Source organism: Sus scrofa, chromosome 13 (genome assembly GCF_000003025.6).
Source record: "Sus scrofa isolate TJ Tabasco breed Duroc chromosome 13, Sscrofa11.1, whole genome shotgun sequence".
NCBI lineage: Eukaryota > Metazoa > Chordata > Mammalia > Artiodactyla > Suidae > Sus > Sus scrofa.
The window spans coordinates 51,506,502-51,523,459 of NC_010455.5; the positions used below are offsets into that span (position 1 = coordinate 51,506,502).

At 38.9% G+C, this 16,958-nt stretch overlaps 1 long non-coding RNA gene across 1 annotated transcript; it reads left to right on the forward strand.

Moving 5' to 3' along the window:
- LOC110256268 lies at positions 228–11,123 on the forward strand. Its single transcript, XR_002337628.1, has 3 exons — positions 228–1,948; positions 3,625–3,697; positions 10,004–11,123. It is a non-coding gene; the product is annotated as an uncharacterized LOC110256268 (long non-coding RNA).

Here is a 16,958-nt window from a genome sequence, read left to right on the forward strand (position 1 = left end):
ACCTCTCATCAGTGGCCAACCTCCCTCTGCCACTTTGGCTATTTCTGAGCAGACTTTTCTGCTACCTCCTGGGGAAGAACTGGAGTGTGAAAGTTACTTTGAAGGTTATTTCTAGGGAAACATTATGAGGGCTCAATTGTTCCTGTCACACCCTCCTTAGGTGGGGTGGGTGCGTGTGCTTAGTCCTTAGAGCCCAGAAACACTCCTAAATGTCCTATGAGAGGCAGGACAGCCCATCCCCCCCCCCGAAAAAAGAGAATTATGTGGTCCCAAATGTCAATAATCCTGACACTGAGTCTATGGAAATGAAAAGTTAGGCTGCATTTGGGAAGTTGTTTTGTTCTCAGTGGTAAAAGCTTAGGATATGTACAGTTTGGAAAGTCACTATGGTTGGAAGGAAAAGTTGGGCTATTGTGAAGGTTCCGTAATGCTTGATCGCAGAGAGTGATGGATGCAGATCAGATGAAGTTGCTTTCACTTATTGTAATAAGTGGGGAGGAAAGCCATGGCAAGTTTCTGGGCTGAGGCTGAAGTTGGTGGCAAAATAGAACTGTATTTTAGAGAGATGCACCCAGTGACTTCTGCAACATGAGAGGAATAGGGAGTGAGTAGAAGTGGGAAATTTTAGATTGGAAGTCATTGGAGTGTCAATGAGGGCTGATTACAATGGAGATAGGTCAGAAAGAGGAATGGGTGTCAAGTCTCTGCAGAGGACATGACTTTGGGATGTGGCTTCTAGAAGGTTGAGGAATGGAAGAAGGGAAGGCCATTCCAAAGGTGAGGGCTTTGGCACTGGCGCTGGCATCCAGGACACACACACAGAGCAGACAGAGGAAGTTAGGGGAAAGAAAAGAAACGTGGCTTTGGGCACGTTGTGGTTGCGATACTGGCAGGTCCTCCAGTTGGGTCCCCTTAGCTGGTGAATGAAACTATGAGTCAGGTGCTCAGAGCCGTGACTGGGCCTGGGGACCACACTAACATCTTTCTCCTAAGCCAGCAGAGAGGTCCAAAACTGGCAACCTGCAGGCCCCATCTGCACTACAGATGTGTTTTGTTTGGCCCGCATCATGTTTTAGAGTTCTTTAAAATTTCTAACAACATACACACTGAGAGACTGCATATAGAAACCCATCTTTTTTAGCTTGTCTTGAAATATCAGAGCATCTGGCAATTCTGGGTTCTTGTTTTGGCATGGCAGCAGCCTGAGCTGAGGCTCAGCTGCCCCCTGTAGATGGGGCACGCTGTCTCTGGGTTGCCCCCATCCGCCTTTCCCCAGTAATTTCACCTGGCCCATACCACCAGTGCTTTTACCACCTGCTTCAAATATAAGTTTGTAACTTCTCTCTTAGGTTATGATTGAATTATTTACATCCCTGTGAAAGGAAACTTTTGGGAGAATGGCTCCCTCAACCTCTGCCCATTTGCACCTCCTCCCTCCACCTTAACTTTACTTCAGTTGTGCCTTATTTCCCTAGCATCTTCTGGTACTCTAGACTGACTTCCTTTTGCTTCAGAGTTGCACAGGTCTCCCCGACCAGCAGAATCCTCATTTGCTCTTACTGCCACTTCCCCACCCCTCAGGATACTTGGCCCTGGAACTCAATACTTTTGGTGAATAAATGAATGATTACATGAGTGAATGAACCTGCTGCTGTCTCTGTATTCCTTTGGAACCCCCATATTCTAGTGAGCTTTCTGAACACATCTGTCTCCAACTTTCTTTTCCAAGCCACTTTCTTCTGATCACCCTCTGAACCAGTTAGTTCTTCAACACCTCCCCACCTCCGCCGCTGCCACTGGTTTCCTTGCTCTTCGAACTTGGAGCCCATGTATTCAGGGGCAGCAGCTGTGGATGTCCTGGAGGTGAGCCCTTCCCATAATCCCCCGCGGCTCTTTCATTCTCTAGGTGGGATCTGGACGCGTCCTCTGAGTACACAGGTTCAAACAGGTAAGACCCGGAGCCAGCCTTGCCCCTCCAAACAATTTGTGGCTTTGGTCCCTTCCAGAGGGGACATTTCAGAGCTGCCGCTGCCCATTCCTGCCTCTGCCCTTTTGCTAAACTCCTCTCATTCCTCCGGGAACTGCTCTGTCATCCTTTCTGGGAATCTCATCCTTATCACGGTTGATTTCCAGCGTGGGCTGTGGGACCCGGCTGGCCTGGGTTTCAGTCTTAACCTCTCCCACTCCACGGCTGGGATGCTCGGCAGCAAGATGGGGTGTTTTGAAGATTCGTGAAGGTAATATTGGGAACGACTAGCACAGTGTCTATTTTAAGCATAATTTGCTGCCACATCATTTTTCATCATGATTCAAGGCCCACTGTCTACAGTAAATCTTTTTTACCCAAAATGTATCTTTAGACCCCACCACCCACCCCCAGCCACCGATTCCTACTTCCCTAAATGCCTGGTTCCTTTAGTGTTCACCCATTTTAGATCTTCATTGTATGGGTAGTTTGTGAGCTTTCAGAGGGCGGGAAGCATGTTGTGTATCTCTTTGGGCCCCAGTCAGCGTATTCTGAATGCCAAACTTATACAGGCCTTTCCATGGATATTTGTGGGATCCAAAGTTTAAGATTGTGAATCGCAAAGCTCTCTTAAAACAGACTTCCGCTGCCTTTTCATTTAATTAGAAGGGAAAGGTTTCATGTTTCTCATCGATCTCTTGTGCTGTCTTAAAAGGGGAATAAGAAAATATACCCAGTACCCATCTAGCAGACATTCTTGGAAAATTGGGACTTTACGCTTTAATTAAAGACTTGTAATTCAGAGTTTGGCCAGAAGATGGTGCAGTGTTCAAGGGATCCTTCCCTTTGAAAGTCAAAACTGACTTTAAAGGACTGAAAGTGCAATCCAACCAAGTCTATGAAGAAACAGAAGAAAGTGATGCCAGTTCAGTTCTGACACCGTCTTAGGGCTTAGCAAGTGTCACGCTTTCATGTAGTTTCTGACTTCCTACTGCCTAGCATAATGAGCTGGAGGATTCTTCTAATTAGCTAAATCTTATTGTACATCAGAGTGGGGTCCTGCTTCCTGTACATTCTTATTTGTGTTTTGTCAGCCAAAGGAAGAAAGCCGTTAGGGGCAAGAACAGATGTAAGAAAGACAGAAAACATGCCAAGAAGTCATGGTACATTTTTACTGTTAAATCGGTCATTCTTCTTTGCATGTTTTTACTCCAATATTAGTATGAATCCTTCAAGTCATTACGCCTGCCTTCAGAAATCTTTTGTGTGAGCGTGAATATGGTGAGTTTGTGTCCACATTTTCTCTACCTCTGAAAACGTCAGAGGAGTAGGCTCTTACTGCTGTACTATCCAGTGTAAAATACAAACCAACCCCATCTCTTTATTATCATATTCTAGAAGGTCCCCGGCCAGGTAAAACCATCTTGCAATTTGCTTACATTCCCTGTTTACTTTCACTGGAAACTAATTTCAAAAGAAGAGTCAAGGTTGGTGCTGATCCGCTATCTTCTATCAAGTTTGTGTTTCGTACTTGCTCCATTTTTTTTTTTTTTTTACCATGTGAAGTCTTCTGAAAATTGAAAACTAATTTATTATCATGTAGTTATTAGCACAATCACAAAGGAGGTCACTGGTCTTTCCTTTAATTTCTGTCACAGGCTGCAGGCCGTATTATGCGAAATCAGGGATACGGGCAGATAATTAACATAGCAACTCTGGCAAGTTTAATAGGTGAGTGATGAACATTTCGAGTTGGGTTTCAAAAATCCATGTCTTAATTACCACCCGCCTGAGTGCGGTGATGAAACAGTAATATGGTTACCTTCTAGGAGGCCCAAGTTTTTGTGAGTTGTCTGTAAAACTGTGATTAAATTGAAAAACTTCAAGGCAAGGGGGGTAAAAAAGTGTGTTGTTTTGTTTTATCAAATGATGTGAGACTTCTTACACCGTTCCAGAAGCATCCACTCTACTGTCACAAGTCTTACCTGGGGTGATATCACCCTGGGGACATTTGGCATTGCCTGGAGACATTTTTGGGTCATCGGGTGGAAAAGGCCAAGGATGCTGTTAAGCACCCTGCAATGCACAGGTCAGCCCCTATGACAAAGAATGGGTCCAAAATGTCAACAGTTGCTGAGGATGAGCTAAAGGGCCCCCGAACCATCCATCATGTTGGTGGTGGTTTTTCACCTCTCACCGCCTGTTGCCAACAGGTGTCACCACAGGCCCTGTTCTATTTGCAGCTTTGTCCAAGAGAGTCCATAAACCCTTGTAACATATGGAATGAAATCCCCACTGCAAAGCTTTTGTGGAAGGCAGTTACATGCTGGTGAGCTGAGGCCTATGTAACCAAAATTGATCAATTACACAAATTAAGCAGAGCCCTTAAGGAATTTATTTTATTGGTCTGGACATCTGTTGCAGTATTGTCCAAATCCAAAACTCAAATGGTGCCTCGGGTTGCCAAGTTAGGCAAGGAAATCTAGTAGCTATAAAAGTACAACTGAAAACCCTATATTAATATCACGTCCATCTGCTGAATGTTACATAAATATGCAGACTTTTTATTTTCCTTGGGAATAACATTTATTTTTACTGTGCCCAGTTTGACATTCTTATGACATTCTGTTCGGTTTATTACACTGTAACTTTAAATGTTTCTTCAAAAATGCATTTATAATGTTGTTGTTAATCTTTTTTCAAGGGTCTGTACCACCTGTTTAACTTAGAGTTACATAGAGAAGTCCTTTTTCTTATAGGAAGAATGGGAAATCTTTGGACAAAGAGGCTCAGAAAAGATTTTGAGTAACACTTGTGTAGTGTAAAGGGAAATTATATAACAGCCATGAATGCTAATATTCCATCCTGCTCTTTTACAAGTTGAAATGTAATCTCCATTTTAAACTAAATTAGCATCATTTCCAAACAGAGTATCATATTTATATCAGATTTATACAACCACATCAGATTACTATTAACATGTAAAATAGTCTCTTTTATGCTGTGGGTAAAAAAAATAGATGGAAGAGAATGATTTGATTTCTACTGTAATGTCAGGGATTTAAATTAACCAGAGTGGACACGTTGAGGTTGAGAGTTGCTCTAACATCGAAGAAACAGCAGGTAGGGGCAGCTTTACCTTAAGAACCTGTTGTGATCCTGGCATGAGGAAAACCCTGCAGTTATAAAAGTACATCTGAAAATCATGATGTTTCTATCATGTCCATCTGCCGAATGTTAAATAAATATGTTGGTTGGTTATTTAAATATGTTGAGTGGTTAAGCCAACTGGAAAATTATAGGATATGTGTAGGAAAACTTAGAGGACATTTTTGCTCATGTTTTTTCCTTCCCCCCACCCCTTCATTCTCATTTTATATATTCAGTAAAACATTTTTCAGTAGTCAGTTATTGAATGGATTGTCGTCTAATAATAAGGGAAGCTGGGATGGTGAGGGAAACTTGTAAAGCAAAAGCAAGACTAAAAAACAATAACCACAGCAACCAAGCAAACAAAACCTGGCACCCGCTTCAGGGGGACTTCCTTACAGTATTTTCAAGATGGTATTTATATGTATATAAAGTTTTATCAGGTGCATTTTAAAGAACATTCGTATTTGCCAAAATGGTGTGTGCTTACTATGGGACATTTAGATAATAGAAACTAAAAAGAATATTGAAAATAAATGTAAATTTTAAAAATTTTAAGTGAACATATGTTGACCTTGAATTACAAAGATGTGAGATTCAAGAAGAGGGTACTGATGGGTGTTTTTTCTTTACTGGAAAGTCATGATTAATTGACTGTCATCTGTTCCAGAATTCTTATATTCCCCCCCACATGTTTTGAACTAAAGAAGGGAGGGTTGTCTGAATGAATCTCAAATAAATTCATGTTTAGGGAAACACCTCCAGTGCTAAGGAAGATAAATTTTCAGAGAATTGGAGGCGATATCTAAGGGTCTGAACTGGCCATGAAGGAGAGAGGGGCCAATTACTTGCCATGTATATGGTGGCTGACTAAATGCTGTTTGAAATAAGATGCTTTTTATTGTTATGCTTATACTGGAAAAAAAGGGGGCATAATTGAGGTATATAGGGTCTCATGCAAAGCATTTTCATGCAGAGGTTGCCTAATAAGAATGTGGAATAGTAACTCTTTGAGCTAGGGTGGCACAAAAGAGCACCCACAGATAGACCTGACAGCTGATCCTTTCCTTCTGCCTTTACTGCTGTCAGTCCTCTTGTCTTGAGCCAATCAGTGACTCCACTGGTGAAAAAAACCAATATGGAAACTGTGTCCCCAAAACTTTTTCTCCTCCTGTGATGGAGGAAAGGGGAAAGTCTGTAAAAAGGTATTCATAGCTTAGAATTCAGCACTATACTAATATCCAGTTATCTTGTGATTTATATTCCTGCACCCAGTTAAGTAGATGGATGGTGGAGAAGAGGAGGTAACTTGCTTTTGGAGGAATCAACTCAAACCAGCCCAACTAAGAATAGCTCTTTGATTCCCAATAGTCTTCAAACCAACAGGCATTTTCTTTTCCTGTTATAGAACTGCTGCATTTATTGCAATCTATCTTTAGACTCTTGATGTAATTTCTGAATCACTAACCATTTCTGAGACCACAAGATATTTAAAAATAAGATAAGAAATATTGATTGAGACTCCCTGAAGCCTGCAAGGGAAACGAATGTACCGCAGCACAAGTTTACTATGGAATTTCTCTCCTGTAGTTCCTGCCCTATGAAAATGACATGATCTATCCCAAGGAATAACTTAAAGCCTGATCTGTTTAAAACAGCTCCCAGTGATTTATCAGAAATCTGCTTATTTGGAAGATTTAGCAGGACTGCTCATAGGAGGTGGTGGTGGTGGGGTTAACTACCCAAATGGTGCATAACTTGGATCCTGTGTATGGCAATTCATCAAGAAATTACATTCTTTGACTTTCTAACAACCCACACAGAGTGCTACATCTGTGGCGTGTTTAAATAGAGAGAGGGAGAGGGATGAAATATTTCTTCTAATAAAATGCTAATGGCTTTGTTTTGGAGCAAATATATCAAATTATTGTGGTATTCGATTTATCTGTAGGAGGGTTTCTCAAGTCACAGTCAATAAGTACCTAAGACTGAAAACCTACTATTTCCTAAAGATGATTTTCCGGTCCCCTACATGACTTGAGGATTATGGTGAGACCCCTTTGTGATCAGGAGGTCAGAACATAGGATTAAACATTTTTACAGAGAACTCTAGCATCCCAGGCCATTACTGTGAGTGTTTCTTAAATTTTCAAGGGTATTATTTAACCAACAGGACATTAGAATATGTTGGTAATGACAGGTAAGTCCTTACCATTGATTTGTGGTGTCCTCCATAGGCATGACTTGCACCTGCTAAGTTATTCTAGTGCTTGGGTCTTCGTCACAAGGATTGCTGGCAAATGCCTCCTGTGTTTTGGAACTCAGAATTTACACCTCTCCTCGAGTTACCTTTGCACATTCAGTTTCTGAAAACTTGAAAGTAGATAATTGTGAAAAGTAAAAAATTTTTGGCAACCAGAATGATTCTGTAAATGTCTTTTTCACTCTTGGCATCCTCTGTGATATGGTTCAAATGAAGTTGAATTTTTCAACCGTTAGGCAATTTAACAAATATCTATGGAGCATCTCCTTCCTGCTGACCTTGGGCAGGAGACAGAAAGCTGGACCATTACCTAATTTTTGCCTGTCAGGGTCTCATAATGCAGCAAAGCAGAGTTAGAACAAATATTTATAACCTGGTAGACAGACCACTAAGAAAAAGCCTGGTGCTGAATGCTTACTGTGGGCACTGCAACATTGTTTTCTTTTACAGACAAGGAGGCTGTGACTTGGAGGAAGGGTAGATCATGTAGTTAATAAGAGGAGGGGCCAACATTTAAAGCCAGCTCTGTGTGGTTCTGGCTTCTTCCTCCTCCTCATCTTTCACTCATTTCTGTTAATAGAAGCATATAGGAAGTATTACCCTGGGTCACAGCTGACCTCGATCCAGTGCTTTCTACATGTCATGCTCTTTGCACCCATTGCTTCACTAAACCCTCACAACTCGATGCAGTAGTGATTATTATTATCCCCCTTTTACAGATTAGCAAACTGAGGCTTTGAGAGGTTAAGCAACCTGGCTAAGGTTGGGCAGGTAGTGTCAGAGGAGGAGCCTGAATACAGGCTCTTAACCACTACACTCCACTGTGGAGGGAGACAACATTTCTGCCTGGGGAGGTATAGAGTTGGGGGCAAAGAATGAGGTTCTACTGTATAGCCCAGGGAACTCTTTCTAATGTCTTGTGCTAGGACATGATAGAAGATGATATGAGAAAAATAATGTGTATGTATGTATGACTGGGTCCTTCCTGTATAGCAGAAATTGACACAACAAATCAACTATAATAAAAAAAATTAAAAATATGAGGTGATCAGAGAAAGTTAGAGACAAGCTCTTGATAGGACTTGAAAGATAAGAAGACATAATCAGACCTGCCTCTAATCAGAGTCAATTGAAGGATGTATTTCTGAACTTTTCAGAAATTTCTTTGAAAAGTTGTAGATTTAAATTTTAGTAAGAATCTGTTTGATTCCTTGCATTGTGAAACTCCAACATAATGTCTGGAAATTCAGACTTATAAAACTTATATAGAGGTAAATTTTTTTCTTTTTCTTTTGAAATAATTGTGCATGTGTAAGGAGTTGTAAAAGCAGCAGAAAGGTACCACATACCCTTAACTCAGCTTCCCTTAATGGTAACATTTTATGTTAACTACAGTTAATGTACTATAGTACATTTCAAAAGTGAGAAACTACCTTTCACAAAACTGTTAACTAGACTATGGACCTTCTGTGATTTTGTTTTGTTTTTTTGATGTGCACTATTGTTTTGCACAGTTTTATAAAATTTTATCACATGTATAGATTTCTATAAATGCCAAGAGGTAACACTTTTTAATGCTGGCCTAAAGGAAAAGAAAGTGTTTTGAACCATCAGTTGTTTCTTTGTATGACATTGTTATGTTTAGGGGTTACTTTGTCGAATATTCTACTCTTTGAAAATCATTCATGTTTAATTGAATATTACCATTGATGCAAGAATGATTATTCACAGTACAGAAAGGTTATATTTTATAGCAAATGACTCCCCTCAGAGGATACCAAATGATTCCATTAAAAAAAATAAGTTTCCTATACATGTATGGCTTAAAGTTTACCTCTTAGATTTGATTTCAAAACATTGACGGATGGAAGTGACAGACTTGATTTTTCTATGTATTCCAGGCAATGAGCAGTGAATACTATCTTGAGGTGTGTATTGAAGGACATGGCCTTATATTAACATGAACTACCGTTTGCTATGATTCTGTGCTTTTTGTTTTGTAGGTCTTTTTTCCTCAGAAGAATGTGTAGATAAAAAATCCCAAGTTTTCAGTGTGTTCCCCAAAGCCCCAGACACATGAGCTTAAAAAGGGGTTAAATTTTAATGAAAACATCCCCGCTCGTCACTCTGCTTAAATTATAATTTTAAAAGCCAATCATTTTCTTTTTTGACTGACATGTGGCATTTTGGAGAAATTTTTAAATCTTCAAAGTCTGTAAGAGATTGAATTTGGGGGGCTTGTAAGTTCTGTATTTAGAACAGAAAAAAAAAACAGCGCCTAGTGAAGGGGTTGAATTAAAATCATTTGTAATTATGCATCACAAAGAGACACAATAACAGAACATCCATTTAAATGTACATCTATACATCTGTGCTTCTCCCTCTGACCTCAGCTTTCTGGTTTCTGCCTCCCTTTACAAAATCTTCAGCTACACACAGATACATTAGAGAGGAAATTGGGGCAAATGATTTAGGAATGTGCTAATTAATTCTCATTATGTCCTCTGAACCGAGAAAAAAAAGAAGTGAAAGGTTGTCTGCGTGTGCATATACACTATGTATGTTTTTCCACACTGTTTTTCTTCTGAAGGAAAGTTATGTTCAATTCCCCCCCTCCTCCTTAGGTTCTCACTCACAGTGACAGCTAGCAGCGTCCAAAGTGCTGACATGATGACTTAGAGATGTGATAAAGAGAAATACGTTCGGCATTTTCTGTAAGTAACTGTGGTTCCTGCATGGAGGGAACACACAGACACATGTAAGCAGATACTTGATCTCGAGTTTCTTAATTTAAGCGTCGCGATTCCTAATAAGCAGGTAGATTGCATCCATTGTTATTTTGTCTTTGCTTATCAATGATGATCAACCTTTGCTAAACAAAGATGTGTAATCCAGCTGGGGATACTCAGGAATTTTTTTTTTTTAAGGTTTTAACATTTGATAATAGGTTTTCCAATAGTTTGAAGGGTAGCTTTTAACATTTCTTTTCCAGCTGAAGTATTTCCTGAGTTCTGTCCAAGCCCTCTGTAGTTAAAGAAAAGGCTTTTTGACACTTAATAGACAATGTTGTGGCTTTTTTCTCTTCTGAAGACAAATGTATAGGCATTTAAACAACCACATGGTACTATGGTAATTGAGACACCTTTCAGAAATGGCAATTATAGGGTGACTTGTGTCAAAAATATTCAGAATAAATTTTAGTTTGCCTAATTTTTAAAAACTTTCAAAGGTACTGCTCTCTTTATTCTCTTTCTTTCTCTCTCTCTCCCCTCTTTCCCCTTTGGTTCTTTAAGTATAAAGTAAATGCATTGCATTTTCACATTTTTTCCAAGTTTTCCCAGGTTTTCTTTGAGTTTAGAGAAAGTCCAAAGACCCAGAGCAAAACAATCAGTGAGGACTAAGGTGTTCTTCTCTGTTCCTGACATGAAAACAAAACAGATGTTCAGGACATTCTGTTTTGCTCAGGCTACCAGCTTGGCTGCTGGCTCGGAGAATATCCTTGCTCCCAAGTTAGTTCCAGTTCTGTTTATTTCATCCTGAGCTCCGCGAAGTTTCCAAAGCCATCCTCTTCAAACAACACATTTTTTTTTTTTTTTTCTGAGCTGGAGTTTATTTTGTGCTCAGCCTTCATTCCGTGGGTCCTGTGAATAATTCTAACACAAAGAAAAACTCTCCTTCTGACCCGTGAAAGGGGAGTCTGAGAATAAAGATAAAAATTGCAGCTTTAATCCAGAAAGCAAAGGGCTTGGGAAGAGAAAGAAAAGCGGGGGTGGAGGTGGGGGTGGGGGAGGGGAGGGAGAAGAACAGAAAAAAAAAAAAAGAAAGAAAAAATAAAACCTTTTAATGAAGATTTCAGTACAAAACAGATATCTGATGGAACATAAGCCAAATAAACAACTCAGCAATATAAGGGTGCATCCTTGACACATTTTAACTGTTAGGTTCTTTTTATTTATGAAGCAAATATGTATCTTTACAAATATGAATGTCCAGGAAATGTTTATATTTTGAAACCTGTGCTTTTAAAAAATCGATCATATAAAATGGGGCAATACCCCTGTTGAAAATCATTCTTAGTTGGGCTAAGTATAAATTTTTTTGGTTACAAAAAAAATGGTTGAAATGATCCTTGACCTTTATGGAGTGTTGAGAGGGGTAAAAGCATTATCCTCCAAGTGTCTTACAAGGAATTTCATTTTAAAAAGTTAGGAGTTCCCACTGTGGTGCAGTGGCTTGGGTTGCTGTGGAAATGTGGGTTTGATCCTTGGCCAGCACAATGGGATAAAGGATTGGGTGTTGCTGTAGCTGAGGCATAGGATGCAGCTGCTGCTCAGATTCAATCCCTGCCTGGGAACTTCTACATGCCACAGGTGAGGCCATAAAAAAATAAAAACATGAGAAGCCAGAGAAATTCTGCTCTTCAATTTATGTTTGTCCAGTGTCCAGTCAGAGATGAATTACTAATTAGGACAGCTTTAGAGTACCAGAAACCAATGGCCATCCTTTCAAGGCTCAGCCTAATAGCAAAAGCAAAATGGCACTATTTAGACCTAAATAATTTGAAAATTTGCAGTCACAAATGTGCTCTATAATAGAGTGAAATCGTACTATCCCTGTCATCTTATGCATTGATACTTTTTTTTTTTGAGGCTATAGAGAACAAGAAAACAAGCGAGGTGACAAGTGAAATATTCAAGCCATGAAAAGAAAGAAATTACATTGTATTTTATTTCTTTATTTAATGAGTGCCCACTCTTTGCTGGTTCTATGCTAGTCCTAGGGGATACTGTGTCAGCCAAGACAGATACAGTTCTGCCCTTATGGAACTTAAAATCTACCAGAGAGATGGACCAGGGGAAAAAAAAATAATAAGCAAGTGTGGAGGATGGGCAAAGATTTACTGTATATCCCAGTGAACAGTATTCAATAACTTGTAATAGCCTATAATGGACAATAATCTGAAAAAATAATATTTATATACATAACTGAATCGCTTTGCTGTATACCTGAAACTAAGACTATGTTTTAAAGCAATTACACTAAAATTTAAAAAACAAAATGCGGAGAACAGGGAGTAGTGGGTGTTACAGGAACACCTAGAAAAATGAGATTCTTGCTTTCACTGGCTTTTCCTCCTTTTCTTCCCTCCCCTTTCTCTGTTCTTTTCCTCCCTATCCTCTTTCTCTTTCTTCTTTATTTTCGTTCCTTCCCCCACTTCCTTTGTTCTTCTTCATCCTGCCCAAGCTTTTTTTTTCCCAACAGAATTCAACAAAGCTCAAGTTGAAAAAGAGAAACAAGCTAACATTATTTAGAAAGAGGCAGTGTCTTTACCATTCTAAACTCTGAAGGGTATGACCCAGACTGGAATCCTGGCTCTGCCGTTAAGGCTTGTTCACAGCTTGGTCCAAGAAAAATGACCTCAGTTTTTTTCTTTTATAAAACACAGAGCTGAAAATACTTCCTTCCTAGGAATGTTCTAGTGATTAGATGGCATACTGTCCGTAAAGTCACTGGCTCAGTTCCTGACATATAGTGAGTGTGCTGAAAGTGTTCCTATATTATTGTTATTACTATTATCATTATATTTTGCCTTTTATGATCTTGGAGCTCTCTATTATAAAATAGCTAAGAAAAAGTGAAGGATGTATCAATCAATTGAGAAATTTTCTCTGAAAATAATCATCCAGCTTTAATACTATGTAACTCCTTATCTTTTGTTAGTTGTTTTTTTTTTTTTGTCCATTCACAAAAGCAGGTTTTTTGAATGCTACAATTCAAAACTATTTTCAATAAACTAAGTGCTTAGATAAACCTTTAAAGGCTCTGCCACATGAGATAGGATTGCTGTCTTTTTCTCTGAATATTTTGAGGACCAAAAATTGTACTCAGCCATAAGAAAGAATGAAATAATGACATTTGCAGCAACATGGATGGACCTAGAGATTATCATACTAAGTGAAGCTAGTCAGACAGTAAAAGACAAACATCATATGATATCCCTTATATGTGGAATCTAAAAAAAGGATACAAATGAATTTATTTGCAGAACAGAAACAGACTCACAGGCATTGAAAAAAACTTGTGGTTACCAAAGGGGATGAGTGTGGGGTGGGGGAGGGATGGAGTGAGTGAAGGCTTGGGATTGGCATATGCACACTGAGGTATATGGAATCATTGGCCAATGGGGACCTACTGTATAGCACAGAGAACTATACCCAATATTCTGTGATTATCTATACAGACAAATAATCTGAAAAAGAATGGATGTATGTATATGTATAACTGAATCACTTTGCTGGACAGCAGAAATTATCACAACATTGTAAATCAACTACGCTTCAACTGAACCTTAAAAAAAAAGATTGAGCCAAATTTCCATTAGCTCCTTCTACAAACAGGGAAATTTATTAATATTTACTTGGATTCAGATATAATTGAGACATATTTCTCAGTATAAGGTCTTGTTGTCTTGTGAAATCAGTCTTTCTGTATTATACATAAGCCTTATAAAGGAGCTGGGTGAATATGTACTTACACAATTTGATAACATGGCAGGTGAACTTTAAACATAAAAATTGTTACACATTTTTTTCTTCATCAGCGTGCCTTTTGGTGAGTCTTCATGAGTGTTTTTCTATTTTAGAAGTGCTCACACAGCCTTTCCCACATTTTGCTTTCCCCAGAGCAAAAAGATATAAAACATAAAGGTGACAGAGTCATCTGTAGAATTTCAGTCTTTTTCTCTGTTTATCCTGTGGATGCTCCTTGCCCAACCCCCCTACCCCCAGCCTAAGAATTAGCACCATCAAGAATTTTCCCATGACCGGTCCGTTTACCCTCCAGCCTTCTGTTTTGCTTGTGTGGTTCACTGTGCCTGAAATGTCCTTTCCCTGCTGGTTTGAAGTGTTACTTATCTCTTAATATCTGATTCTGGTGTCATCGATTGATTGTGTGATTTCTTTCCCAGGCCCCTGCGCAGAATAAACCAGTCTTTTTTGGGGATCCTTTTCCTCTTTCTTGTGCAAGAGAGTTGCATAAGCAAATGCCTTTCCCTCAACCCCCCGCCCCCGGCCCCGTACACCTGGGACTCCTCCATGTATAGTCTATGGTGGGGTCTATGTCTTATTCATCCTACTGTAAAACTAGGTTCCTGTCTTCAAGGAGTTCCCAGTCTGGGCAGGGAGACAGACATATAACATACGCAATGGTATGTCAGTTTGGAAAGTGATATAAAACAATTGTCTAAATTAGGGCATACAGATGAACATTAATTGACTCAAAAACCCTGTTTTCTCATATACGAAATGAGCAGCAACATGTAGGTGTAATGTGTTTCTTGAAAGAGCAATGTTTTCCCAGTGTTAGCAACAATATTTATGTTGTTGCTTGTACTCTTAAAAAAAAACACCTCTCAAAGGACATTGTATATCTAATGTTAGTGATGGGGAATTTAGGAGTCTGTTGAAACTGTGAAATACAGCAGGCATGACGCTCGGCACTCCAAACCAAATAAAGTATCATTGAACCTGAGCTGTAAGCTAAGACTTTAAGTGCCATTTATTTGTTGAGTTTTGCCACTCTAAATGGCTCAGTTTGGCACAAGACCTTTAAAAGTATTTATAGTTTAATTGGCATGTGGTTTATTTTAAATTGTATTAAAATGACCTGCTTATATTAAAATGACATGTTTTCCAAACCTAATATTGCCTTAAAAACATTGTCCTAGAGGCAAAAGACTTGAAAATGTTATTCTAAAAAGCAAGGCAAAGGATTTCAAGCACACGGTTCATATCTCAGGATTTTTGTTTGTTTGGAGTTACCAGGACATAGCTTTCTGTTTTATATATGGCCAGTGTTTGGAGCTTTTGGAAAATGTTTATTTTTTTAAAAATTTATTGTTATTTTTTTGGTACCTGTCTTTTTTTTTTTTAATACTCACTCTGAGTTAGTCATATTACAGCAGGCTCATGACACTATAACCTTTATCCATATATAGCCAGGCAGAGCTCTCTGCTGTGATGTACAACTTACGAATACTTAAGAGAAGCAAAGCACTGCTCTTCCTGAGCAAATTCGAAGAGTTTAGAAACATTATTTTGAAATGTGCTTCCTTAAAGTCAGAGGAACTTAATTAAGTTCCCAGGGTTAATTGTTTCTGAAGTGTTAACATGTCATTTGTCTATTCAAACTCCAAAGCAAATCTAAGACGGGATTTAATAACCTGTTTATGTGAATAGAACTTTGGGGTTGGGGGTGGCGTGGGAGAAGAGGGGAAAAGCTAATAGGCTTTTACCTAGTTAGTGGGTTTAAGGAAGAATTCTTTCTGTCTTCATCTGAAACAAAAGGCACATCCTCTGTTCAAAACTCCTTCTGTTTGGGAGTATAAATTGGGATGACAAGGAAGTTTCGGAACAAAACAGTATTTTTATACTTTGTTCATTTCATATTTATCACTAGCTTGTTTGCTAATTTTCATTTGCAAGAGGCAATTCTTCCAGCTAACTGGGTGCCTCAATGGGCCACTGATTTCTTTGAAGTGACAGTCTGTAAATATGCATAAAAAAGGGATGCAATTAGCGTGTGTGTGGTTCAGTGCAGCCTGATTCCATTGGCAAGTTTACCCACAGTGTTGATAAGCTACATTATCTAGAAAATTGGCCGCTGAAAAACAGCACCTCTGATTGCCAGCAAAGGTTCCAGATAACAGGGTGCTGAAGAGAAATATAATTGAGGTTGAATATATTAACCAAGGTGTCACATGCTCCTTAGAAGCTCTAATTTATCAGCATGTTGGAATTTTTATTAACATTTGGAATGCATTTCTACCACACTAATGAAGTGGAATTGGCAGTTCAGGTTTTAGTTATTGTCATTTCTGAGAAGTTAAATGTAATTTCTCGTTAGACACAGTTATGTAAATATATTTGTTCAGGGGCTAAAAAAAAATTATACATTTTGCAAAATACAAATATGTTGTTAAGAGGCAGTGTGACAAATCGGTGATGGCTGGAGTCCTGGAAACCAGCACGGCCACGTACTTAGGCTGCATTTTGTACATTGCAGCTCTTCTTTGTGGGGGGAATTTGAAAGAAATGAAGGAAGCTTAATTTCATTAACTCTGCGACTGGCTCACCATTGTGAAAAACAGTTGAAATTAGCACTGACTTAGTTGGCTGGCATGTCTAAAAGGATTTTATGATTAAACTATTTTTTAAAAATGAAAACTTGTTCAAATTATAAGGTGAATTAAGCATTCATGGAAGATACCGGCTTTTCTTTTTTTCCCATCCTTTCTGGCATACCCAAGCCTTCTGTTCGTTTTCAAATTCTGATAAATAGGTTTTTGGGGAAAAAAATCCCATTTGTTAGCAATAATATCAATTTCTATCAATCAAAAATAAATTGAAGCGTACATACTTGAAATATTTTCAGTTGGGATGTATGTGTGATAAACGACGTGTTTTTTTAAGGCAAGGGAGTGAAAATCGTAAACTTGGGATAATGAAGGAAGATGAGTCAGAAATATCAGGGAAAACACAGGCAGCTTCAGCTGTGCAATTTTTAAGTTCCATGGTAGGT